General features: G+C 38.4%; 1 protein-coding gene across 1 annotated transcript in view; it reads left to right on the top strand.

Moving 5' to 3' along the window:
• LOC129787388 (protein tiptop) overlaps positions 1-26,330 on the top strand; it is a 156,110-nt gene that overhangs the window by 6,638 nt on the left and 123,142 nt on the right. Inside the window, exon 2 of the mRNA XM_055822928.1 lies at positions 24,833-24,947. The gene's annotated coding sequence lies outside the window, so the exon portion shown is untranslated. The remainder of the gene's footprint in view (positions 1-24,832; positions 24,948-26,330) is intronic.

Genomic DNA, 26,330 nt, shown 5'->3' with positions numbered 1-26,330 from the left:
ACATCGCTCTTTCTGCTTATCCACCCTTCGACAATCAATTTTTATTTAACAGCCAAAAAGATGAAAGGGACACGACATATAGGGGCTCAAACAACCCATTTGCCGGGGCAATCGTATACATATAAAATTGTTTCCACGATCAAAAAATCTTGGTTTAGTTGAGATGGGCTCTTCTGTTTCTTTTGCCCTATGGCTTGAGATGATGAAGATGAAAATCTTCATCAGAGTGTTCCTCATGAGAGTAAGAAAAAAACATGATCGAAATGCAGAATGTCATTGGCTGGGCACCATTTCATTCTTGTTGTCCACGTTTTTTTCCCACTGTGCTTGGATTGTAGCACCGAAAGCCTCTCCCATCAGTCTTCTTCGTCCACCATATCTTCTCCCGGTGTCCGTGTGTGTCAGTGCCGTTGAGAAGCCCGCAACTCATGCATCCTCACCATAAATAAAGATTCTTTCTTATTCGTCTTCTTATTTTTTTTGTATCTTTTACTCCTTCAAAGAGAGGAGAGATATACTTCATATTGTATCTCGCACATTAATGCACATCGCGGCCAGATTGCTATATATGGAGCCCCAGTGGACGCAGTGAATTCCAGCAACCCATCAACGGGCGCAACAACAACAAAATGAATGCTGAATTTATGATTGATTGCTCATCATTTTTCATTCTTAATGAAAAAGCACCCCGCTGATCAACTATTCAAAATGGCGAACAATGTAATATATATGTATATTTTTATACAGCTGTATAACCATGGGATGGTTGATTCGGGTAAATGGGTTCTCTCTGGACTGGTGTATTTGTGTGAGACTCGTTCGCTATGTACCATTTGACAGGGTGTTTTTATCCCTCTTCTTTTTTCATATACCACACAGAAGATGACTCCCGGGTAAAAGTAAAAAGGGAGGGAACTTGAACTCTTCAGGCTCACTTCAACCACCACCATCCGTATCCCGGCAACAGAATCCTTTTTTTCGCCTCTCCTCGCTTCTTTTTTTTCTTTCACATATTTCGACATCCTCGACAAGTTGCTTCGAATGCAGTCGCAACTTTGGGTTTTGTCTTTCTTTCTCTGTATATAATAAAAAATTGAGATATTTGAAATAAAGAGAGAAAGAGAAACTAACAAAAAAAAAAAGATAATTTATCCGAAAACAACCAAATCCTCTCTTTGGTATTAGATTGAGATGTGTAGGAGAGGCTCGAGAGGCTCAAATAGTTTCTTTCGTCAAATCCACAGCTATTGAAAATGAGAAAAAGAGAAATATTTATTTTTTCAATTTTAAGTATATTTTGGATCATAATTCATTTAAAAATCATTTCTTTTTCTTTCAATTTTCGGTAAAATTTTCTTTAACTTTAATAGAAAGAAAGCAGGCCTAATTTTCCTTAGTCAGGATAAAGTTTTCCTAAATTAGGCAGGAGATTTCTAAAACCTGGTTTTAGTTTTTAGAAACCAGGTTTAAGATTTTTTTGGTTAAACCTTGGTTTTTGTTGTAGGCGTAAGATATTGAAGTCAGGCTCAAGTTTTTTACAACAAAATTTAAGTTTTTAAACTTTTAAGAATTAGGCACTATTTTTAAGTTTTATGCTGAATTGGGACTGAAACCATTTTTTAAAGATTTTCTTGAACTTCTATGCTTGTAGACGGCTAGCGCATATTTTTATCGTCTTCAGGCAGGGAAATAGATTTATAAAAATCATAGTTCAGGTATCAATTTATTGCTAATTAAATCTTTCTATACTAAAATAAAGACAATTCTTATTGTTTTCTTTGTTTTTGACGTTTTGTAACCGTAACTGATCAAAGATTTTATTAAGCAGTCATGGGACAAATAGGTTTATATGTTTCACTAAATCGTTAAGAAAGAAAACTCCATTTGAGTTTCCCAAATTTGAAGAAATTACATTTTGGTCACAATGTTATAAATGTGAATTGCTAATTACTCAATTTCAATTTCCTGCTAATAAACTAAATCATTTCAAGCAGGAAATCTCCAAATTATGTATTCAGATTATTCATTCAGACGCTTGACCAAAATGTTTTCCAACAAAAATGTTACATTTCGCGTACCATCCAAAATGATTTGCGACAGTTCCAATTAATTTCAAAAAGGTGCCTCTATTTTGATTGGGATGTCGTAAGAGATTTTCAAATGGGATTCAGTAAGAGATTTCACCTGTCGCTCATATATGCATCAATGTGAGTCTTATGCTAATTGAATTGGTTTTGACTTGGATTTGTATCTATCGGCGCAATGTGACACGATCCATCAAAAAATCAATCGTCTTTCACTCTCCCAAGGAGACGTGTGATTTAATAAAATTGATTTGAATAAAATACATTTGGATATCTAGCGGAGCATCTCGGTGGAATCATTGAATGTTTTATAATATATATAGGTAACCAATATATATTTAAATATATATAAAATGGTGGCGGTGATGGCGTGAAAGTGTGGCGTATTAGAATGGTTGTGTGTTGGAAGTATGGCGATAAGCCAGTGAGTGCAAAATTGCAAATTGAGCACTTCATTTGATTTTCATGGGGATAATTTGTGAATTGTGCGGAGACACAACATAGTATCAAATATTACCAACACACACCCTCTTGATGAGCACTGTAAAGACGCTTAATTTGCTGGCGTGGGCAGTCAACTTTAAGAAATACCGATAAAATGAGGAGTCACAGCAAAAATAAGTTATAACGATTCCATCCCAACACACGGCACACATTTTAATGGTTGCTGTTTCAATGAGGAAATTATTTGTTTGTTGCATTTTCTTTTGCGCCATCAACCGCATGGAATTTGCAGAATCGAATTTTGCACTGTCCTCCCGCGACCTCACCTAACATTTATTTTAAAATAAAATGGAGTAGAAATTTTCAGGCACAAGTCCGCGGCGATACTGTCGACCTGTCATCGCCTCTATCGCCCCATATTCTTGAACAACTGCGCGACTGTTGGTGGCACAACTGATGCCTTTTTGGGGTCGCCAATGCATTTCTCGTCAATTTGTGCTGGAGTGGTGTATATATGTATACCTGGCGGGTGGACCCGTGTGCTTGGGTGACAATATGAGATGTGAAAAACGATGACATCTCTCTGAGGTGATGATGAAGCCCGAAGGAGGAATATTTAACTGCACTCACCATACTCTTTCCCTCCCGCCATTCACACGCGAGAAAGGCGAGCGAATTGAAAAGTTGCTCACTGAAATGAACAGCGTGTACATTGCCTAACAGAATTATTGGAACATTCTACTTCGATACTTTTGAGGCTTGATATTAATTTGAAAATCATGCAATACGTGGTAATTTGCTATATCCGAAGTATTTTAAATTTTAACAGTGACGTCTGCACTTTACCAAATGGCGTTTTACCAGGAAAGGAGTTTATTCATTCTATTTTAGAGTATTTTTTTAATCTATAGAAAAAATCACGATAAGTACGTGCAATCTTGTAGGGAATCTAAGAATAAGGGAATTTAAGAATGAGAAATCTCTGGAAAAAATTTGTCTAAAAACGTTAATAATGACGTCACAATTTTATTTTTCGTATCTTTTAATGCATGAAATATAAAAATATCTTGTCGAAAATCTTTAAAGAAGCATCAGAACATAATCTAGTCACAGATCTAAAGAATTATAATTCATTTTTCAGCAAGAACTGTGATAAATAATGAAAAAAATATTTCGAACTTTGGTTGGTTATTTAATTCGCCTTGTTGTAATTAATTTAACTAAAATCAAATTGATAAATAAATTTTCTTGTAGTACTGACTAGCCTAAATAGACTTGGCAATAATAGACAGTAGATGTATAATTCTGTCTTCACTACCCTATAAACTGTCTCGATAAATTGCATATCACTGCTACATAAAAATTCAATTTGATGTAATTTCCTAAATTTCTTGAATGAACCAAAAAAATCGTTAATTCTGTCTCAATATTTTTCCCCTGAAGTGTTTATGTAGGAGAAATAAAATGAATGAATTGATAATAAATGAACCTCAGCTGCTATTTCATGTCACTTTGTCGTTGGTTGTGAATTCCGGGGACATCGTGCCGGGGGAACAAAACATCGCTGTTTGAAGCGCGCGAGTAGTGCTTTCATGATAGAGCAAAAAAACGTCCCTCAAAACGCTCTTCCATGCATCACAAAATGTGAGACACTCTTTATGATAAGAGCATCATATACCCAACAATTTCCAACACATTTCACCGATGCTGGTGGAATTTATAGCATTTTGCAGTGTGGTGCATCTCTCACAAAACGCCGGGAGACGTGAGATGATTCATGGTGCATCAGTCAATAAAAGTACGATGTGGGCGAATTAAGAAATCTCCGAATGAAACCCTTGGGTCATCTATGGTCCTTCGATGGTCATAAAGTTAACAAATCGTAAAAATGCTACAAAAAACGGGAGGCGCTGTGTTATTGGGGAATGTGCTAAAAAACGTGGTCGTAAAATTGAGTGCCTTCATTGAGAAATTCCGTATATATGAGCGTAGGAAAAAACGGTGGATTTTGAAGGTGAAAATAAAAGGATATTTCTTGGGAAGAAATATGTATACAAATATATGATATGTTATGTGCATTTTTGGGCACAAAATACAAAATGAAAAGAATTCCCAAACACATCCCCCGTCTCATACTCTCTGAAAATAAACACTCAAAATGCCTCTAGAGCCATCAAAAGCACTTCAGAAAGAGTTATATGCGTTCAATATGAATATTTTCTCCGCGAGAGACTTAATATTCTCGAAGATGAAATTTTATATGAGAAGCTTCCGAAAGGCAGAAAGCGCGCTAAATTAAAGGCTTGTGTGCTGTGCTGTGCGCTATATGGTTGCTCATAACAAAACCCACAACATGCCATTGAGGCATTTTCATTCTTTTGAGGAGTGTTATATGGCCCGGAGAGTCGTTAATTGAGAAGACATTTCGTATCAAGCTGACAACAATAAATCATTCAATCTTCAAAATAAATAAGTCGTTTTTTCGAAATAATTCACAACACCACACTGCGTTTCTCGGATTGTGTGCGGGTGTGTGCGATGGCGAGGAAATTGACGCGCGCGGTTAGGGCATGTATGGCCCACCATTCGTGGACTCCTTCTGTGGCGATAAGTGATTTACGCGTGATTACTGATGATTCTGAAATGTTTATGGTCCAATGAAGAAGAAAAAAAAATTTTATGAAATTTTATTATGCCACCAAGCGGACACACAGAGACAAGTTTATTGACCCACCAAGGTGATGCTGTGGCCTTGATGGGTTTTGCCATAAAGATTATTCAAAAAATGTGAATATTACATTTTGAATACCACGTTTTTCACATTATTTACAAATATTGATTCCCAATGGAATGCTCAGAATCACATTTATGATGACGATGCTAATCCGACGATTTAGAAAGTAATTTCTCTTACTAAATTTATAATTTTCTTGCAATGCTAATGAACTCACAGCTGTTGACTGTCTCAGTGTGATTTTAATCAGTTGCAGAATTTATGATTTAATGATGAGGAATTGTACATAAGGTGAATATAATTCACTCAATTTGTCTCATATCTTACGGTTAAATTTTTGTTAATTAGGGAATTTTATCAAGGAACGTTATGAATTTAAAAAATTAAAAAATTAAGAAATTGTAAATGGAATTGAAAGTATTTTTTTTTAAATAAATCTTTTGAGAAAAATTATCAAAGAATCAAATCTTAAAGAACCTACTAAGCCTAAGGATCAAGAATAAAAGTCAAAATTTAGAAATTCTAGCATAGATTTACAGATCATAAATTGTGGTATACCAACTAATACTTCGAAAATTTTCAGAATGTTTGACTAATACAAAATTGTTCATTAGAGTCAGATTGCACTAGGGCCAACAAAAAAAAACCAGGAATCTAGAAAAGAAGTCTAGAAATAAATAATCTAAAGCTTATTTCAATCATCAAAATGACTGACATGTGGCCAAGGAGTTCAACTTTTAATAATATTATTATTCATACACCAAGAAAACCATCGATTGCATATAGCTAGACCGCGAACACGGACGATATTGAAAAAAAAAATATCAAAATTGGATGTATTAAAAGAATTATGAAAAGAGCGAATGAGAGGCACTAATAATAAACTACTAACTGTGAATTATGGTGAGTTTTGCTGTAAATTATGTGATGTTTTCCAAAAACTGATACGTTTCATTAAATATATTGATGCCATTTCGTTTGTCTCACTCGTTTTTTTGTGGGGGACTCCATCCATTTCGACAGCTCGGGAAAAATGCCGCTGATGATTATGATGAAGGTGATGTCACACCAAAAAAGTCACCAGAAATTAACAACTGTCTCACTCTCTGTGTTCTCTTTCGCAAATATTTTTGGGGCCACAAGTTGAATAGGGTGGGGGCACGCTGTGGTCGCATTTTTCGCTGTGATGGGGCTACATTTGAGGGAAGGCCCATTAAAAATCAAATAAATCACACAATGGGAAATTTGGATGATTATTGCGGGGAGGTGAACAAGGCCCTACCTACATAGGGTGGTTGTACAGGTCTGTGTGACAAAAAGAGGATGGGCACTTGTAGATTGAATCGCAAGTTGTTTTTTTCGCGTTTATGCAAAAACGATGCACTCATCATTTAAATTGTCCGCGTTTTTGTGCATCGAACTCACCTTTTCTCCCCTTGTTCGCTGGTCGGGAATTTTTTTGTTTTTCAACCAAAGGGGAGCTGAAAACTCGCCACAAAAGAGAAAAATCACACGACGACAGGATTGGCGCGAGGGAGGGTTGTGATGTGGAAATGGGGACAGTAGTTGGATTTATAAAAAAAAATTCCAGTGAACTATATAGATGTATTTCGAGCTCCAAAAAAGAGCCTTTAGTTCCCGAAAAAAATTGCACAATTGTCTCATAAATAATTCCCAATTGCCATGTCATTTTCGGTGTTTGATTTTGTTCTATCAGCAATTTTTAATTTATTTATCTCTTTTTTTTCTAGAATTATAAATTCTTTATTTTTTTCAATTTTTATCAAAGAGAGAGAGAATAATTTGATTCATAACATGTTTATCAAACTTGCAAAAAATATAGAAAAGTCAAAGAAATATAAATAAAAATATAATTCACAATAATTGAAAAGTTAATTAAAAATTATTATAAATCGTTTAAATCCATATAGTTACATAAAAAGAAATAAAAAAAAATAAGAACAAGAGCATTTACCAGTCATATTACATATTTTTTTCTAATAAATTAAATAAATATTTCTCATGCTATATATATTTTCAAAGCGATATGTAAATTTTAGAAGCTTCTCTTGTAAATTGGTTTCTCAAGCACTCCTATTTTAATTACTTAATGGCTAAGCATATAAAGCCAAGTCTCTTGCTTTTTTATTATATCTCATAACTAACACAATTCAATAAATTACTCGCGACAGGTGTTAAATGCCTAAGCACACGCGGGAATTACCTTATTATTGCACACAGCTGCTATAATATTGTTATTTGAAAAATCTATATTGAGATGAATTTTCATTCATTAAAACTCAAATTTTCCCACCTTTTAACTGCAAAAGGTGCTGGTATTAGCCCATTAATGCAGACGCCTCTTTCATAATCCAATTCTTCAGATTTGCACATGCATACAATATCATCGGGTATGTGGTGGTTTGCATTTGCAAATTCACACACAATATTTTGATGCAATAAAGTGAAAATTATCGCTTTTATTAAGTATACATTACGCAATACCCGGTGTATGTGATACGATTTTGACAATGAAACCCGTAGAGCCTAATTTGTTGTATATCACTAAACCAATGTGCAATTCATGAGGCTTTTATTTAATTTAATTTTAATATATAACCAGTGCATAGGAAAATATTATGTTTGGCCCATTCAGAATTGCAACCTCATCCTCTTTGTTCAATTTTGGGATTATTTATAGGTGAATCACAACTAATATAGCTCCAGCGCACAGTGATGTAGTGTTAGGTAACCTCTTTAGTTTGTCTCTATTTTTGGGGCGGCCTAGTGTGGTGGTTTTGAAATATATATATACACACAGTGTGTGGGTGGGGGTGAGCCTCCCTCGGAAAATGGAGTGTGCTTTTCGCATTAGAGCTAATTATGTCTAATTTTGAGGGGGTGGTTTTGCTACACTCTATTTGCCATCCACTGCTGTAAATCCACCCCATACCTCCCATCTAGAATCGCGTCATATATAGTGCTGTGGATAAAACTATATATACAATACACCCCACGTATACACTTTTGGTATAAACATTTATTGGAAAACTATAAACGTCAATAGCACCAGCTAATTACTGACAACACATGATTTATAATTTAATAAATTTACCATAATCACTCGACATTACATTACATTTTCGAGAGAGAAGCTCATTGTGCCATTTTGCTCTGGTGCTATGTTTTAAAGCACACACATATACCAAAAAGCCGAGTGAACACCTCTTTGCATAAATGAATGAATAAATAAATAACATAGGGGGTGGTGGTCATCCCTTTTTCCGGAAATGCACGAAAGTGGGTATGAAAGGCACATTGTGAAGACTCTGACGATGGTCAAACAAAACACCCCCCATCAGCTCATTAAGCAACCCCTTTTATGCAGCACTTTTGTGCACTGTGCACTTTTCTCCCAACCTATTTATGCTAACATGGTTTAATCCACGGCACTACACCATTTATTTTGGGGCAAAGAATAGCTTGGATTAGGGACTAAGCGACTAAACTTTCGAGTTTTGTGCTTTGGGGGATCAAGACGAGGACACATGATATGTATACTGACATGGAGAGTTGGGGTGCTTGCTGGAACATAACATTAATAAGTCCGGGTATAGAAAAAACTGTTCCGATTTTAGGGTATTTTTTAACCCATCGAGGATCCGATATTTCTAACCTGCAATTTTTATTTTCTCTTAAAAAAAAAGAAATTTTTTTTTTAATTTAAATTCTTCTTTCTACAAATTGAATAGAACTTACCCAATAGACCCAATAGGATGTAGATTTTATAACTATAGGTTAAAAGGATTTTTTTTTTTGGCTATTTAAAAAAATATATATGGGCCACAGGGACCAGAAAAATCCTCCAAGGGTTAAAAATTACAATAAGTCAAATTTTTGTCAATACTTTAATGATTTTACTGATTTTTCTGTGATGTTTCATGGTTCATTTATCATAAAATTAAAAAACCTAAATTGTGACGTCATTGTGTACATTATTCGGAAAAAAATTGTAGTATTTTCTTAAGAAGAAATTTTAAAGTCTCTGATGATTTTTTAAAATTATTTTTATACTTTCTACAAAGTATTTCAAAATTGTTTCCTTAAATAAGGAATTTTCCATTTAGATACGAATAACCTCCTTCCCTTCAAGTTTTCAAAATATTTATTTTTAGTCTCATATGCCCTATTAAAGATCATGGAACAAATTGAAAACTCGAGACATTTTCCTTAAACCATTTCCTCATGTTTACTATGCATCACTAAATTTTCTTTCAGAGAGATTTTCCCCTTCTTTTCCCACATGTCTTAGCCCTTTTTGTGACAAAAAGATATTCCACGTATTTAGCATAAAAATTTATACAAGGGGTAAATTTTGATGTGGCAAAATCCCATAGCAGTGTCACCATGAGGAAGAATATGGGAGACAGGGGCGTTGGAAAAGTTGGAGATGCAATGGATTTAGGAGTGGTTTTAGATGGACTGCTTTTGGACACCTCCATCCCAGTTGTGGCAGAGATATCATGAAACATAAATCAACCCTTTGCACTTTTTTCCTCTCCCTCTTTCTCTCGGTTAATCAAAAATATGAAACGTAAAATTGCATGTGAAATGAATAGTATGTGAATAAATCAAACTGGGCCAAAACACGGAGGAATGGCAACACAAAAGGGGCATGAGGATGCATTGGGAGAAAGAAAAAGGGTTTGTGTTGTACGAAAGGGGTGGGAGGTTTTCCCGCCACATAGGGGGATGTTTTCCTCCATTTTCCACCATTTCGTCTCCCCATAATTCACTTTTTATTTTGATTTACATGAACCAATCATTTGTTCCACTATATATACACTCTTTACGGACTTTTCCTTCTGTGAATAGCACCAGCATGGAGCTCCTTCACCCCCACACCACTCTTGCTCTGTGTGGATTCCTCCGCTAATTTCTATGCTATTCACCCACACTAACATTTCCGCCAAATTTTTGCATATTTTGCACTTTTTTGCTCGCGTCTTCCTCATCATATAAATTATCGCGGATTGACTGGAGGGGCTGTAGTGGGGGGGGGGTGAATGTGTGATATGTTCATGTAGATATTTTAGATTATTGCTGTTACTCACTAAAACCCTCAGCGCAAGACGGGGTAGAAGGGAGAATGAGAGTTGTTTCCGAAGCAGAAATTTATGTTTTGAGAACGTTGTGAGTGTTGTGTGTAGCATTGGCTCGAAAATGCATAAATATACATCAAATTTCAGACACGCGAATATGCTTGTTTCGAAAAATTCACCCGAAAAACTGATTTATTGCATTCAGGAACCACCAGAACGTCGCGCAACATTTAACCATCTTCCTTGGGGCATGGGAAAAAGCGAGGTGATCCATAAAATTGCACCCAAAAAGTCTGCAGCAACAACAAACCTCATTTCCTCCTTTGATAAACTCCCCAAAATATCGTCAATTAAAATGATCTGCCCAGGGGATGAAAATTTTCTTACTGTTTGAAGATTGCCAAACTCAGACGAAGAGGGACTTTGAATTGCAAAAAATTCAGTTAAATTATATTTTTCTGGTTCAAATTAAAGAAAATTGTTTTAGGATATATAGTGGGAAGCTTATCTTAATTTTTAACCAATTTAGAATTACAATGGAGGCGCCTGGTAGAATATACAACTTTATCTTGATAAGCCAAGATCGTCAAGATTTTTGAGCCGAAATCTAGCACAGATATTTTCTCTTTAAAAGACTTAATAATAAAAAAAAATAAGAGATTATAACAATTTATTTGAATCTTAATTGATTGTCAGTTTAAAAGTAAATTTAAAAGGCTAATGGATTAATTTTCAATCCTCGAAGATTCTAATTAATTTTATAAAAATTCATTTATTCAAAAAATTTTAATTTATCGTTTTAATAACTGATAGCAATAGCTCTTTACTTCTCCAATTAATAAAAGACAGAATCCTTATTTGCAAATATTTATTACTTATCTGCCATTTTATTCATTTAATTTACATTCCTTCTGCCTAGCTGGACTGCAAAATAAGTGCTTGACCTGAATTTCGAAAGCATTCTAATGGGCATATTTTTATAATTCCAAAACTTTCATCAGTTTATCTTCTTTTTTTTGGAATGTTCTCCAGGATGTGGATGAGTTATCCCAAAATGGCTCCCCATCTCGATTTTTTCATCCAAGATATGTGATTTATGTCAATAAATTTACCACTTCCGGCCATCCTCTGGCATCCATTTCCGTCCAATTGCATCTCGCGCGTGTGTATGTGTCCTTGCGGGGAAAAAAAAAGAATCCTCTATTGATATACAATTTAAAATGGAACAACCCCCCATCACCCCTTAGTGCATCTATGTATATAGTATAAGCAAAGTGACTCATTTGGGAATCTGTCGATTCGCCGCGCCGACAAATCGACATGGAGTCATCATCATTTGGACACGAGACAACTTTTTGGGGGAGGCGCGGATCGATTGGCAGAGTGAACTCTTTTCTGGCATAACCGAGGTCCCACACATATATATGTATGTATATCTGCGGTGTATTTGAGTGTCCTTTTTTGCCAACCCATCGATGTTGCATATCATGACGGCGCCGTCGATTGTGGACATGCCATGTCCGGGTGTTCCACAAAATGTGTCCATCGCGACTTTTCATATACACCAATTTTCGCGTCTCTGGGTTGGACACTGACACATCTCGGCGTGTGTGTTTTAATAATAATTAACTGTCATTGTCACATATATAAACGCGTAAATAAAACTTATCGGTTTTGTGCAGTATCTCTCTTACTCGGTGGAAAAAGCGCACACGGGAATCGGATTGAATGTCAGTGAACGCGCGGAGAACACGCGTGGGATCATCAGCAGTCTGTCCACCAATCCGTCCAAGAGTTGTGTATTTTCTGACTCGAAAGCCCCGAACATGCAATGGTTGGCAGGGGAAGAAGCAAATGCGGACATTTGCGTTGTATACAAAAAAACAAGAGAGATGTTCAACGAATAAAAATTGTGTACACCTTTATCGGTCATAAATTGTGGGCATTTCACGAAAAATTGCCGTTAAAAAAATCAAATAATGCGCGATGTGCGAACCCGCAAACTTCTTTCACTTTATCCGTATCTCAAAGTTACCCCTTTTTGCCCTCTGCACACACAGGAGAATTATTTTGCAAAATATATTCACTGATGTGAAGAAATTAAAAGTGGATTTATTTATTTTTCAGTTCTCGCATTACGCCCAGCGAGTGCGGTCGTGCTTTGCGCTTTCGTGCCAATTCTCTCGCTGCCTCAGAGACTTTTCTTTTTAATTACTCGCGAATTTGTTAACACAGTTTTTTGTTTCCGAACAAGTGAAAAAGGGCTTATACCTTTAGTGGGCTTGGTGTATCGGGATGGAGAAGGGCCCTGAGCCCGGTGGGGGCCCCCCCCCTCGAACTAATCTTGAGTCATTTGAATATTTGCCGGAAGTCAATTATAATGGATTTAGAGTTATGTGCATTAAAGAGAATATTAGTCCACTTTTCCTTGGTGACCTATTGAAAAAAAACTGTGAAGAAGGATCGATCTTGGAGATTGTTAAGATCGGGAAAAATAGTGCGGTGATTCATTGCAAGAACAAGAAGTCAGCAAACGATTTGTGTAAAATATTGCCTATTAAAGAAGCCGGTTACAAACTGTTTATTCCGCTGTATTATGTGGCAAGTTGTGCAATCATTTTTGACATTGATACCGAATATTCAGAGAAGGACATAAGTGAAAGAATTGATGCGCGCCAATTCAAGCCCCTGAAAGTAGAGAGAATCAAAAGGAGGATGTACAACGGCGGGAATTCAGAAATGGTGGCCACGAAAAGAATGAAGGTTTACTTTCACGGAATAGATATACCACAACACGTCTTCATCAACTACGCAAGGATCCGTTGTGAGCCTTTTATCCAAAGGCTCCAACAATGCAAGAAGTGCTGGAGAATTGGTCACTGGAATGCTATTTGCAAAGAAGAGGAATCCAAATGCATGATCTGTTGGGGAAACCATTTGGCGCCCCTGTGTGAATCAAACAATAGTGCCAAATGCATCCTTTGTCAAGGACAACACAGATCAAACGATCCTTCCTGCCCTGAGAAAATGAGACAGCTCAACATCAGAGTCGCAATGGCCTCTCAAAATTTATGTCGAAATGAAGCATCATTACTCTTCCCTCGCCTGAAGAAAAACGCGTACAGTTTCAGGCAAATCGTTCTAAGTAACTCTTTCCAAGCTCTTGATGAAGAAGAATATCCATACCTTCCTAGCCAGAAACCTAACCATGCTAACAAAATTGCAAGGGAGATCCCTGCCCACCAGAAACCCGCATCTACTGCGCCCCCCAAAACAATACAACCAAAAAATCCCAGAGGCACTAAGCGAGCCAACCCTGAGGTCGAAGAGGAGAAAATCATTCAGGAGGCGATCTCTAGATCAAACAAAGAGAGACAACAACTTGGAACTAACGCTTCACGGCCCCCCATCAACCCTGATCAGGGAGTCGTACCAACACCCTCGAAGGAACAGAAGCAGCAACCAAAAGCAACTGCCACCAATGAGGCTCGCCCTACCCCTCCACGAAAAATGTCTCGTTCCGAAGACACTCCAACGGTAACTAATGATGCTTTACGTGATGAAAAAATAAAGAAAGTTCTAGACGCTGCAGACTCTTTAATTAATCAATCGGTATCATCACCGACAACTCGCACAGACAGCAATAAAGACACTCATACACAAATCCAGAATATGGACACAAATCCATAGTAATTTCTTCCAATGGTCAGATCAATTGATCTGAATCCCATTGAGAAGATCAATACCACAAAAAACGACACAATTAAATCCCTCTCGGGGCATGTGACTCTGTTCTGCCCCTTCCCATGCACAATGTATCACTCACAAAACCTTCCCAATTATCACACGAACATTACCGCTACTCTACTATCATCAATAATAATCACCCAACGATCGCACTCCGGCCACACACACACTCACACACACACACCCAAAATCTTCTCGTATTTTTTCTAAATGACAGAAAAAATTAAAATGATCCAATACAATATCAATGGATTTTTCAACAACTTCATTGATCTGAGTCTATTATGCAAGGATTTTGACCCTGCAATTTTTGCACTTCAGGAAACCCACCTAACCAGTAGAAAGACTCCTTCTCTCAAGGGATATGACATTTTTTACAAAAACCACCCATCCAATACTGCAAAGGGCGGCACAGCAATCTTGACTAAATCTTCCCTCGCGGCAAAAGAGATTTTCGTTGATTCTCCTCTCCAATGCACTATTGTGGAAGTCTTCATTCAAGGCAGAAAAATTACCATTTGCTCTCTGTATTTAAATCCTGCTGAGGACATCTTGACGATTGATCTGAACCGTCTAATGAGGCAGCTTTCGAGCCCCATATTACTTCTGGCAGACATGAATGCCAAGAGCAGCCTTTGGGGTTTCGAAGGAACCAACTCCAGGGGACGCACAATAGGGAGATTCATCGAGGACCATAGCCTAAATGTTTTGAATGACGGCAGAATCACTTATACAAGTCCAGGGCATGGCTCTTCTTCTTGTATTGATGTATCCCTCTGTACTCCTGGCCTCGAACTGTTTTACGGCTGGGACGTTCTCAACGATTTATACAGCAGCGACCACTATCCCATTGTAATCTCTTCCACTGCCCAACCTGTCGAAAATGAACGAAGGCAAAGATGGATCGAAGATAGAGCTAACTGGTTGGGTTTCCAAGGGGACCTGGAAGGTAGCCTTGAGGGGATCGACCGGCTTGAAGACGTTGAGGAGGCGTTCGGAATTTTTGGTGAGGTGATCCTGTCGGTGGCTAGGACAAACATCCCCCGATCCACAAGGGCTCCGCTGAAGAAAATGGTCCCTTGGTGGTCTAGATCCTTAGCTAAACTGGTAACGGAGAAGAAAAAACTGGGAAGGATAGTAAGGAGCAAACCTTCTCCTACAGCTCGAGATGCCTATCGTATAAAAAGGAGTGAAGTCAAGAGAGCGGTATTGGCAGCCAAGCAAAAAGCATGGAAAGACTACGTGACGGACATAGGACCAGATACTCCATCCAAGGATGTTTGGAACAAAATAAGAAGAATAAATGGAAACTCACGTAGTACTGCCCCTAAGGAAATTATGGGTGAGGACGGTTTCTCGTCGGACCCTAAGGTTATTGCTCAAACCTTGGCATTTGCTTTTTTCCGTAATTCCGACAATTCGCATCTCAGTCCAGAGGACCTCTTAAGGCAGGAGGCTTTGAGCCATGTCAGTTTTGTGCCGGAGCTTCAGACTCATGATGCTCTCAACTCCGAGTTCTCTCTTAGAGAACTAGACAAAGCCCTCCACTCGGCCAAAGGAAAATCTTGCGGACCTGACGACATTTCTTACACTATGCTCAGAAAACTCCCAGCGCCGGAAAGAAAGAAGCTCCTTATACTCTACAATAGGGTGTTTTTGGAGGGACGATTTCCCAGGAGTTGGAAAATGGCGACAGTGATCCCCATTCTGAAGCCCGGTAAGTCTCCTTTGGACCCAAACAGCTACCGCCCAATTTCCCTCTTGAGTTGCGTTGGAAAAATAATGGAGAAGATGGTGGCAGACCGTCTTATGTGGTGGTTGGAGAAAAACCGTCTACTTCCTCCCAATCAATCGGGCTTCCGAAAAAATAAATCCACTGCCGATAACCTGGCATGCCTCCAGCACTTCGTGGCGGACGCGTTGAACCGGGGAGACCATGTCTATTGTGTGAGCTTTGACCTTGAGAAAGCATATGAGAGACTGTGGAAAGTAATAATCTTGAATCAATTGAAGCTGTGGGGCGTCAGCGGGGAACTTCTCCTCTACATCACTAGCTTTCTCTCAGACAGAGAGTTCAGAGTGGCCGTAAACTCAACTCTCTCAGGAGCGGTCTCTCAGATCAACGGGGTTCCGACGGGAAGCGTGTTGAGTGTCCCCCTGTTCTTGGTGGCTATGAGTGGGGTTTCCCACTGCCTTTCGTTCTGCAAGGTTGAGCATCTCCTATATGCAGACGATCTGGTAATTTTCGCTGGTTCCAGAGACTGCGCCTCAAGGCTTGAGGTGCAAAAGGCGATTGGATGCCTGGAGGAGTGGTCAAGAGAAAACGGCTTTAAGTTCTCAGCCCAGAAAACAAAGGCAATGCATTTCTGTCGGCACGAGCCTTGCCTAACCCCGCCCAATTTCACGATCTACGACTCTCCCATTGCTGTCGAGGAGACCATAAAAATACTTGGAATCACCTTCGATAACAAACTCTCCTTTAAGCAACACGTTGCAGAACTTAAGGACAAATGTGCTAAAAGACTTCAACTCATTAAGACTTTGGCCAATACTTCCTGGGGTGCGGACAGGTCGCATTTGCTTCGAGTGGCACTCGCAGTGGTGGGGGGAAAGTGCGATTACGGAGTTCAAGCGTACGGTACAGCATCCGTTTCCACCTTAAACAGGCTCAATGGACCTTACAATACAGCGATTCGTCTCTCAATCGGAGCTTTTAAATCTTCTCCCGTCCTAAGCCTCCTTGCGGAGGCTAACCTTCCAAGTCTTGAAGAAAGAAGAAACCTGCTGATCATCCGTTGGGCGAACAAAGTCAAAGCGGACTCCTCACACTTTCTACATAAGGCATTGACTAGCAGAAAACCCTCAAGAAGCAGAAGAATCACCTCAATTATCGATCACTGTCTTTACCGTTTCCGCGACTATAAGATTCCCCAAATGACCCTGCTCCGGAGGGTCATCCCTAGCAATCCCCCTTGGAGGTTCGATGAACTCTCAGTCGATACTTCTCTCAGTTGCCACAAAAAAATACATACCCACCCCTTGGAGTACCGGGGGTTGGTCTTGGAAAGGTTGGAGCGCATGCAGGGCAGTAGTGTCTTTTACACTGATGGAACCAAGCAGGCTGGTGGTGTTGGTTTTGGGATGTACAGGGTGTCACCTGAGCGGAAGCTAACGAGGAAGCTGAGTGGGGAGGTGTCTGTCTTTTCGTCTGAGGCATTCGCGATTCTGTACGCTCTTCGTTTTGACCCAGAAAACCAAAACAACAGAGTTATCTTCACAGACAGCTTGTCTGTCTGCAACGCTGTGCTCGGATTTGACTCTCGTGCATCCCTTATCACCGGCATCAGGGACCATCTTGTCAGGAGTCCGGAGACCAGAATTGTCTGGATCCCAGGCCATTGTGGCATTCCGGGCAATGAGACTGCGGATGGCTTAGCCAATTCATCTATAGTTAGATGCCTTGTCGACGATCGGAGGGTGCCCCTCGAGGATGCCCAGTGTGAGTCCAGGACCTTGTGGCGGAGTAGGAGACTCGAGGAGTGGGCGAGCGTCTCACTCGAGAACAAGCTAAGAAAAATATGCAGTGATCCTACAACACTTGCTCACCCCAGTGGTCTTTCTAGAAGAGAGCAGTCCATCTTGACTCGATTGAGGATCGGTCACACACGGGTGACGCACGGATATCTCATGGAGGGAGTCTCACGTCCCCCAAAGTGTGATGTGTGTAGAGGTGACAAAACAGTGACAGTGCAGCACATTTTAGAAGAATGCTTGAAATTCTCTAATGCCAGAAACGCCCTAGGAGGCATCAAAATTTCGGCAATTGGTGACGGTTGTAGTGAAGGTGACATAAGAAGAGTGTTGGACTTTATTGAAGATAGTGGACTAAAAAGTGACATTTAAACAATTCCGCAAATAATGACTCATTAGACTATTTATTCTCTACCTAACCATTCGGGGGGGCCCCGTTATTATACCGATGAGGCGCATATAGCCCTGGTTGTTGAGCGCCTTTAAAAGTTTCCCCATAGTGATGATGAAGGATTTATTTATTTAATTAATTCCATAACACAGGTGCAGAGGTATTTCGCGCAATTGAGTGCAAAAGGCGCGCGGATACCGGGGGTAGAGAGAGATGAGAACTTTTATAGAGTTAATCAGTTGAATTCATATAAATGAAGATAAATAACTATATTTCTCCCTGGCACAGAGTGTCCCCAACCTCTTGGCGTTCTTTTTGTCATCATCCCGTCCCATCTTCACCGTCAATAATAAATTCGACAAATTACGACATTCTGCCCCAATGACATGTGAATGCTATTTTGCGAAAAAGAAGAGGATGCATCCACACAGTTGAGAAGAAAAAAGCCATGAGAGCTATATACCGAATAAATTCGATTTTGCAGCCAATAAAAAAGGTGCATCAAATATTTTATGTTTTACTCTCTTTCTGCGATTGGCATTCACCAACCCAAAAGCAAATATTCCATATGAAAGAAGCTAAAGTAGATGCGCACGAGCAAACCTGAGGAGAAGTTCATCATTTTGATGGAAGATTCAATTTACTCTTGATTAGTGATCTCAAGATTTATTCAGCAAATTATTGGTTCAATGTTAATTGAAAAAATATCCTTTATAACTGAACCTTAATTATTATTTTTTTTAAGTTTTATTTATTTTGAAAAAAAAAAGTGTATTGAGAGATATAATTTCTGAAAAAGCATGATTTTGTAGTTTTTAAAGGCTCATAAAAAAATTAAAATGTACGGGTAAGCTGACCAAGCTTACGGGAGCTGTGTTTCTTTCAGTGTACCAATTTTGTGAGAGCAAACTAGAACGCGAATTTGTTTAAATACGCGCAAAGTCGGGAAAAGTTGAAAAGTCATACCCTAAGAAATCTTTAGAAGGCTATATCTCGGGAACGGCTCCATAGATTTTCGAGTTTGAGCTATCGTTGGAAAGGTCTTAACCTCAACTATAATATATTAAAATATGAAGTAAATCGATAATGGCATTTTCGAAATATTCTAGTTCGAAATTTTCGAAAATTTTAATTTTGACTTTAGCGCCTCTCGCGGTCATTTCTCGAACTTGCAATGTTCTAGACATTTGTAGGGCTTCACGAAATCTTTCATTTGCACTTGAGTTGATCAAAATCGGACTTGTAGAACCCGAGATATGACATGCCAACTTTGGAAGGCTATATCTCGAGAACGGAGACATAGATTTTCTTCATTTTTGGCATGGAGCTAGATAATATGGTCAGCTATAACATATCAAAAAATGAAGCAAATCGATAATGGCGTTTTCGAGATATTCATCGAAAACTCATCGAAAATTTTGTTTTTGATTTTTGGCCCCCTAGCGGTCACTTTTGAAACTTCGTATATTCTAGAGAGTTGTAGGGTTTATCGAGAGCTTTCATTTGAGCCCGGGTTGATCAAAATCGGTCAAGCCGTTTTCGAGTTATAGTCGATTTTCGATGAAAAATTGTGGCGGCCATATTGACTAAACCGCTTGACCGATTTTTGAAAATGAGGTATCGTTGGAAAGGTCTTGATGTCCCCTACAACATATCAAAATTTCAGCCCTCTAGCTATAATAGCGGCTGAGATATAGCGAAAACAAAATTTTGAGGTTATTCAAAATGGCGGACGGAGGGGTGGGGGGGGTGGATTTGACCTCATAATCGGATGTCTTCCAGTCGATATTTAAACTTTGCCGTTTACCGCAAGTCTCTATCTATCACCGTTCTCTCGCAATTACGTGTTGAACTACGGAAAGACGGCTGGCCGGACGGCCGGCCGGACGGCCGGAAAAAATTTTTTTTTGGCGCATACGTTTTTTGGAATGTGGGGACCCTAATTCGTGCTCATCCCAAGTTTGAGCCCGATCTGACGACTTTCGATTTTGCTCGGTACACAAAAGCTGTGTCTGAAAGAAACACAGCTAAAATAATTGACGCAGGGGTGGACGTGACACTGCTTCGTCATATTGTTAAATATCATTAAAAATCACAGATAAATATAGCATTAATTGAACTGAACAAAGGCTGTCAATTCAATGATTTCAGTGTATTTTTATTGTTTAAAAAATTAATCAAAAGCGGTAATAATACCAAATTAAAAACAGTTAATTTTACACTGAAAACTATCCCCTAAAAATAAAATTCAAAATTATTTTAATTCAGTTATTACATTGTTTTGAAAATTAAAAAAATACATTTTTAATAAAATATCACTGAGAAAATAAAATAAAATATAATAAAAAATACATTATTTTGTTGTAAAAACATATGCAAATTCATATTTTTATACATCTTTTATGAGCTCAGTGTTGTAATTGAAAATTTCGTGGGAGAATTTCTTAAAAGGCATTAATGTTCTGATTTTATGGACTAAATGCAGAAGTCTAAAAATGCCACCCATTGCTTTTATGGGTGCCTTGAAGTGCCACTACTAACTGAAAATCACTGATAACCCTCTCGATCGGTACTATTCATGTTGGAATTATAAATAGTTTATGATGTACATTGATATTTGATTTATTTTAATTAAATTTTAGCCATATTTTAAAAATTTTGTTCAATTTAAAAAAAAAATTTAAAGAAGTTATAAATCAAATATTATATAAGTCATAAAATCATAAACTATTTATAACCTTTTATGGGAACCTCTCTTATCAACTTTTGGCAAGAAAATTTAAAAGGACATCCTTCATGCATTGTTGGCCTAATTGTTAAACGGAAGGGCACTTGTCACAGCATGGAGTGTCCGTCTTTTGCGTAAGATGAAGAAAAATTCCATTCGTGTGCCTTTTTTTCGGGGTAAAGAACGCAAAAATACTGAGTGGCGTAACCAAAATAGAAAGTATGTCTTCCTTGTTTCACCCTCCATTCCCTCCTTCCCGAATCGGCCACGTAGGACTTTTTGGTATGGAAAATCAAGTTGAATGTTTGAAATATCGCCTGAGCATGTGTTTTTTTTTCTTCTCTCTGGTATTAAGTGAAAGAGAGTCTTACTGTTAGATATTTCTTGATTTATTGCTAGGATATTTTATGATGCAAAAGCATGTCTTTCGGAGTTTTTTTTTTCCTTCACTAGCTTTCTCTCTTTGTCAATTCTATGGTGATCTTGGCGAAGGAAGTCTTCCCTCGCCAGTGTTTTTTTTTGTTGTATCGGTGTGTCTTCCTCGTCAGAAAGTGAAAGAGAAAAATTGACTCCATTGGACATGAGGAAATTTATTATGATGGATCTTTCTCGTTGCTTTTGTGTGTCTCTTGGAAATTTAGAGAGAGAAAAATCTCATCAGTCACCGCCATTGAAGCGTCTCAAGTTAGGGCCAATAAAGCCCTTATGGCGTTTAGTGTGCGGGATCCGGCCACACACCACCAGATTATCGGCTTGGAACGAAATGTGCGAGACTCTGGGGTTTTCTGGATGAAAATTTGGATTTGATTGGGATGCAATTGTAACCGCTAATGGGGATTCGAAAACGATACGTTCCATTGGGCTTCCAAAATGGGTAGATTGCGTAATAACTGTAAACTCGCCGTAGTAGGTAGCAATTCCAAATATATAACAAACCATATGTTATGTACATACATAGTATTCTTACACCGCCACCATATTCTCATTTCTATTCGCAAATTGTCTTATCAATTAATCACTTTGTGGTGAAAGCTGGCTGAGAAAGAAAAAGAGATGTGGTGTAGTCCAATAAGTCATCGATTTATTTGCCTCCAATGTGGCTGAAAGAAGAGCAAAATGGACTTTCTCACACATTGATTTCACACACAGAGCCAACGGATTCCGAGAGCTATTTCTCCTCATTTCATATTTCGAATTAGTGTGAGAGCTGTTTATCACGCCAGGATAGACATTTGGTCCATTTCATCCATCTTGTGGCATTTCTTCACCTCAATTTATTCCCTCTCGCAGAGAAATCCAATTTCTTCCCTTTGCCACCCTCCCCACACCACCATGCTCTACCCACAAGAAACCTTCATCCATGTGCGATAGCATCAGGGCGGCGAGTTTTGCCTGGAGCGCGAGAAATTTCCTCCAAATTCACATAAATAACGAAAAAAACGGCGTTTCGGATTGATTTATGATGGACAGCGGTGCTGGATGACAGTGACGAACACCATGTTCCTCAATTCTCTTATATAGCGCACCAAAACTCACAGCACCTGGCTTTTCGTGAGGGCTCTTTCTCCCTCCTAGCCCTTGTGAGTAATGTATAGAAGAAATGGTTGACAAAATTGCGGTGGTGGAAAAAAGTGAGTGACATTTTTGGGAAATGGCTAGGATACCGCCTTTCTTGGTTGGATTCCTTTGGAATGTTCCCTTAAGTTGGGGAGAATGAAAGGTTGGTGGATTTGAAATGTACGATTTTTTGTGAAGACGGTTACAAAAAATTATTTATTTAAAAAAAAACTGGTTTACATTTTATTTTCTTTAAGGAAAAAATGAGGAAAAATTATTTCCAGAATTTTTATATAGGACTTTATAACGTTTAAAATGATTGCTTAGTCTCGGTACAAGCTCAAGATTTCAAAGAAGAAATTTTATAAAACGGAAACCCAGAAGCCTGAGAAACTTTTCGCTCTTTTTATTAATTTAGCTCACTTAGAATTTCTTAGAATTATTTTATTCTGAAAAGAGTTTAAAAAAATCATAAAGTTACAATTTAAATAAAGAACAATGTCCTGCTTTTAAGACTTTAACCTTATTAAAGATTTATGAAAACGGTAAATAGAAAAGTACATAACTATATATCCCTCCAAGAACGTCCACCAAGAAAAGATTTAGTCCTACAATTCGCGGCTTTTAAGTAATTCAATTTTTATATCCATTACGAACATAAAGTCGTTTCGTTATATTATTGATTAAAAACAATTTATACACTCAATCCTAAAAAAATGAACTAAAATATTAAGGACCATCACTTAAAAGAAATAATCTTTCATTTTCTATTAATTTCAACTCTAAATTCTTTCCAATATTTTGATTTTTTTTAAGATAAAATTTTAATATTTCAAATTAACGGCATTTCATGAGAATAAACTTCGGAATGGAGCAAGCATCTTGACTCCCACGAATGGGGTACTCAGTTCCTGGAATGCCTCCACCCGTCTGTGGTGTTAACGCACTTTTGGGAGTCACAGGAAGGACTATATGGCAGTATGGGGGCGGGTGAGTGTTTTTGGGGGGAAGCCCAATGTGTGGGTGGGAAGCCCCTCGCCCATTGAGTGTTCATTCCGGTGTTTAGTGTCGCGTGTATCATCACTCTTTGCTATGGGTAATGTTTGGCAAAAGGAGAGGCAAATATTCAGTGGCATCATCACCTCCAGTGTGTGTTGTGTATTTACGAGGGGGCCTCTTCATGCACATAAACAATACAGTAGGGTATGTGGGTGCGCGCGGGATGCTCTCCTCAGTGGAGGATGGGCAAAGGAGATGTGTGCGGTGGTATTCGGGTGAGATATAATGTGGGAATTGCGAATCCGCATGCTGTTTGTGCATTTAAACTACTTGTTGCTGATGGATGGCGGAGAGTGCTGTATGGCTCTTGGGACTAACATATATGTGTTTTCTATATAACTATATACATACATAGCCACCCAAAATGCAATGCCGCACATACTTTTAGGTGGGAAACTAGCCCAGCTAGTTCACCCATTCCGACTCAACACAACACTCTCAAAACATACTCCCGGCCGCCGTTTGACTCCTCAATGCGATGTACAAACAGCTAAATACACTTTTCTCCATACCAGCGGACCCATCTCATTCGTGTGTTGTTTTCTCGCTGTCCCATTGGATTCGCATTGGATTCACATTGTGGTGGATTTCCATGGTTTAATTGCCAGACTTGGGATTTCAATCTAACACGAGTGCTTTGCTCATTTCAGCGCTCATTTCAAGTAGTGGAAGTGCAACGCCGATGGGAATCACAAATTGCAAATTTGCTATATACATACATCATTATATATAGCGTTTTGGGGAATTATGTTTTCAATGTAGAATTACATATAAATGCATATAATATGTTTATTCTAAATAATGATTTGTGAACATTTCTGTTCAATAAGAAGGAATTTATGATTTTTTTCTTCTCTGGAAAAGGTTTATTTTAGGAAAACTTTACAAGGCTGTCGTTCCCTAATTGTCAAGAAATTGTCTGACATACTATGTATAAACTTAAAAAGTTTACAGTGGAGACCCCAATTTATAATACGCATTTCAGTTTTACTTGAAAACTTGCAATTAAATAGATTAATATGGAGCCGCCTGGTGGTTTATCTATAATTCAATTGAAACTTCGACAGAAGCTTCCAAAACATTTTTTTAATAAAAAAAATAAAGAAAAACAAAAAAATATATTTTTTATGAAATAAAAAAATCATATCGTCTGCGTTTTCTTCTTTTTTCTTTAAATAAAATTAAAACTCATTCTGCAAATCGAATAAAATGCTCGGTATCTCAGAAATTGTCCGATTTTTTTCTCTTATTTTAAAGATATTTTCACAAACAACATTTCCTCCCAATTGCAGGTGATTTGCATGCCCCTATATCTCGAGACAAATTCCTTCTGGCATCCGAATGTTTTGTTTTACTTCAAAATTCAATTAATTCCGTAGCAACGCAGATAAAATTGATACGGAGGCGAATGGCGGAGAGAAAGAAATTAATTTGGGCAAATTCTTTTCTTTGCAGATTCGAAGCACCAAAACGGAGCGAGACAAAGATGAAGAATCAATTGATTTGGTGGAGAATGTATTTGAACTAATTTTAATCAGAAGCAACCAACTGCTGAACTAATGCTGTTTGGGTAAGTTTTCATTCTTTCACATCCCACCATTTGCTCCCACTATACAATTGATTTTCTTACGATGGAGAGAGGTTTAAGTGAGAGGAGGAGGCTTTTTCTTCCACACTGCAAATGGCATGTGTAAGACACCCAATTGAGAAGAAGAAAAATTCCTCAAAAGCTCTACTAATCAATTTGATACAATCATCCACATGAGGAATTCCAGTGTTTGCCAGTTTTTTTTCGTATTATATGTGCGCGATTTTACGTAAGAAAAGTCCTCTCCGGGACAAGAGATGCTGTGGTGGAATAATGAAGTTGAATGTAAAAAATGGCCAGCATGCACACAATTATCGAGGTCTCTTATCTCGGGCGGGTAGTGCGCGGGGATGATGAAGAAAAATTCTGCTCTCATGCGAAGAGGACTCCGGGGGCCGCATGCATAAGGGCCTGTGAGGTGCCGCAATTAGTGATCAACTGTCAAAAGGGTCCAAGTGTCTGTTGTATGTGCATATAGCCCCATATATGCGAAGACCACGGCAGCTACCATTCTTCTGGATCTCTGGGAAAAAAAGGTATCACAAGAGGCTCCCTCGCACATCTCTGTCTCTGGGATGAATTCTTGCATATTCTCATATGGTGCAATCCTCCGTGAAAAAGAGCATATCCAGCAAATAGCCACGAGGTAGAGTGAGATGCCGTAGGCCCCAACCCCATTAAATACCCAGAGAGACTCCTATCTCGAGCCACACACAACTCTATGTTCTTCTCCTTTTTGGTATTTCGCGAGATTGTGCTGCGGGATAAAAATCGAACAGTGCGTAATTTATATCCTTTGATGAAGATACGTGATTCTGTGAACAGTGAGTTCGTGTCAAGGTGTCTCTTTTTTCTCCCAGGCCCCTTACCCGTGCGCACGGCTCCCCCTGTCCCCGCGGCCACCCTCTCAAAAGGCCCCAACCAAAAGGTATATAACCCTCGAGAATCAGCGCACGCTTTTTTGATACTTTTTGACTCGCTCTGGCATTGTTATTGCTACTTCTTTTTTATTGTTCTCAATACGCTCTTCGTCGGGCTCACCAGACTTTCCTCCCAATTTCGCAGTATTGTTCATGGATTTTCTTGTGTATGCCCCCTCCCTCGGCAGCCTTGTAAGGGAGCTTCCAGGGCGATTTTCTCTTCAGCAAGAAATTTACTGGCGTGTGAGGTTTTTTTTAGGGTGGGTGTTGCTGAATCTCCCGGAGCAATTGTAAGCTTGTTATATTGTCTTTTATCTGACAAAATGTACCTAATTTTAAATTTATTCCTCGAGATCGATGAGATTCTAAAAATTCCCATAATTTTAGAAATTATCTGAAAATATTTTTACGAATTAATTCAGAAAATAAAAAAAAAGATTTTTTT

The sequence above is a fragment of the Lutzomyia longipalpis genome, chromosome 1 (genome assembly GCF_024334085.1).
Source record: "Lutzomyia longipalpis isolate SR_M1_2022 chromosome 1, ASM2433408v1".
Taxonomy (NCBI): Eukaryota; Metazoa; Arthropoda; class Insecta; order Diptera; family Psychodidae; genus Lutzomyia; species Lutzomyia longipalpis.
The sequence above is the reverse complement of the archived record's forward strand: the minus strand, read 5'-3'. Positions and strand labels throughout refer to the sequence as shown.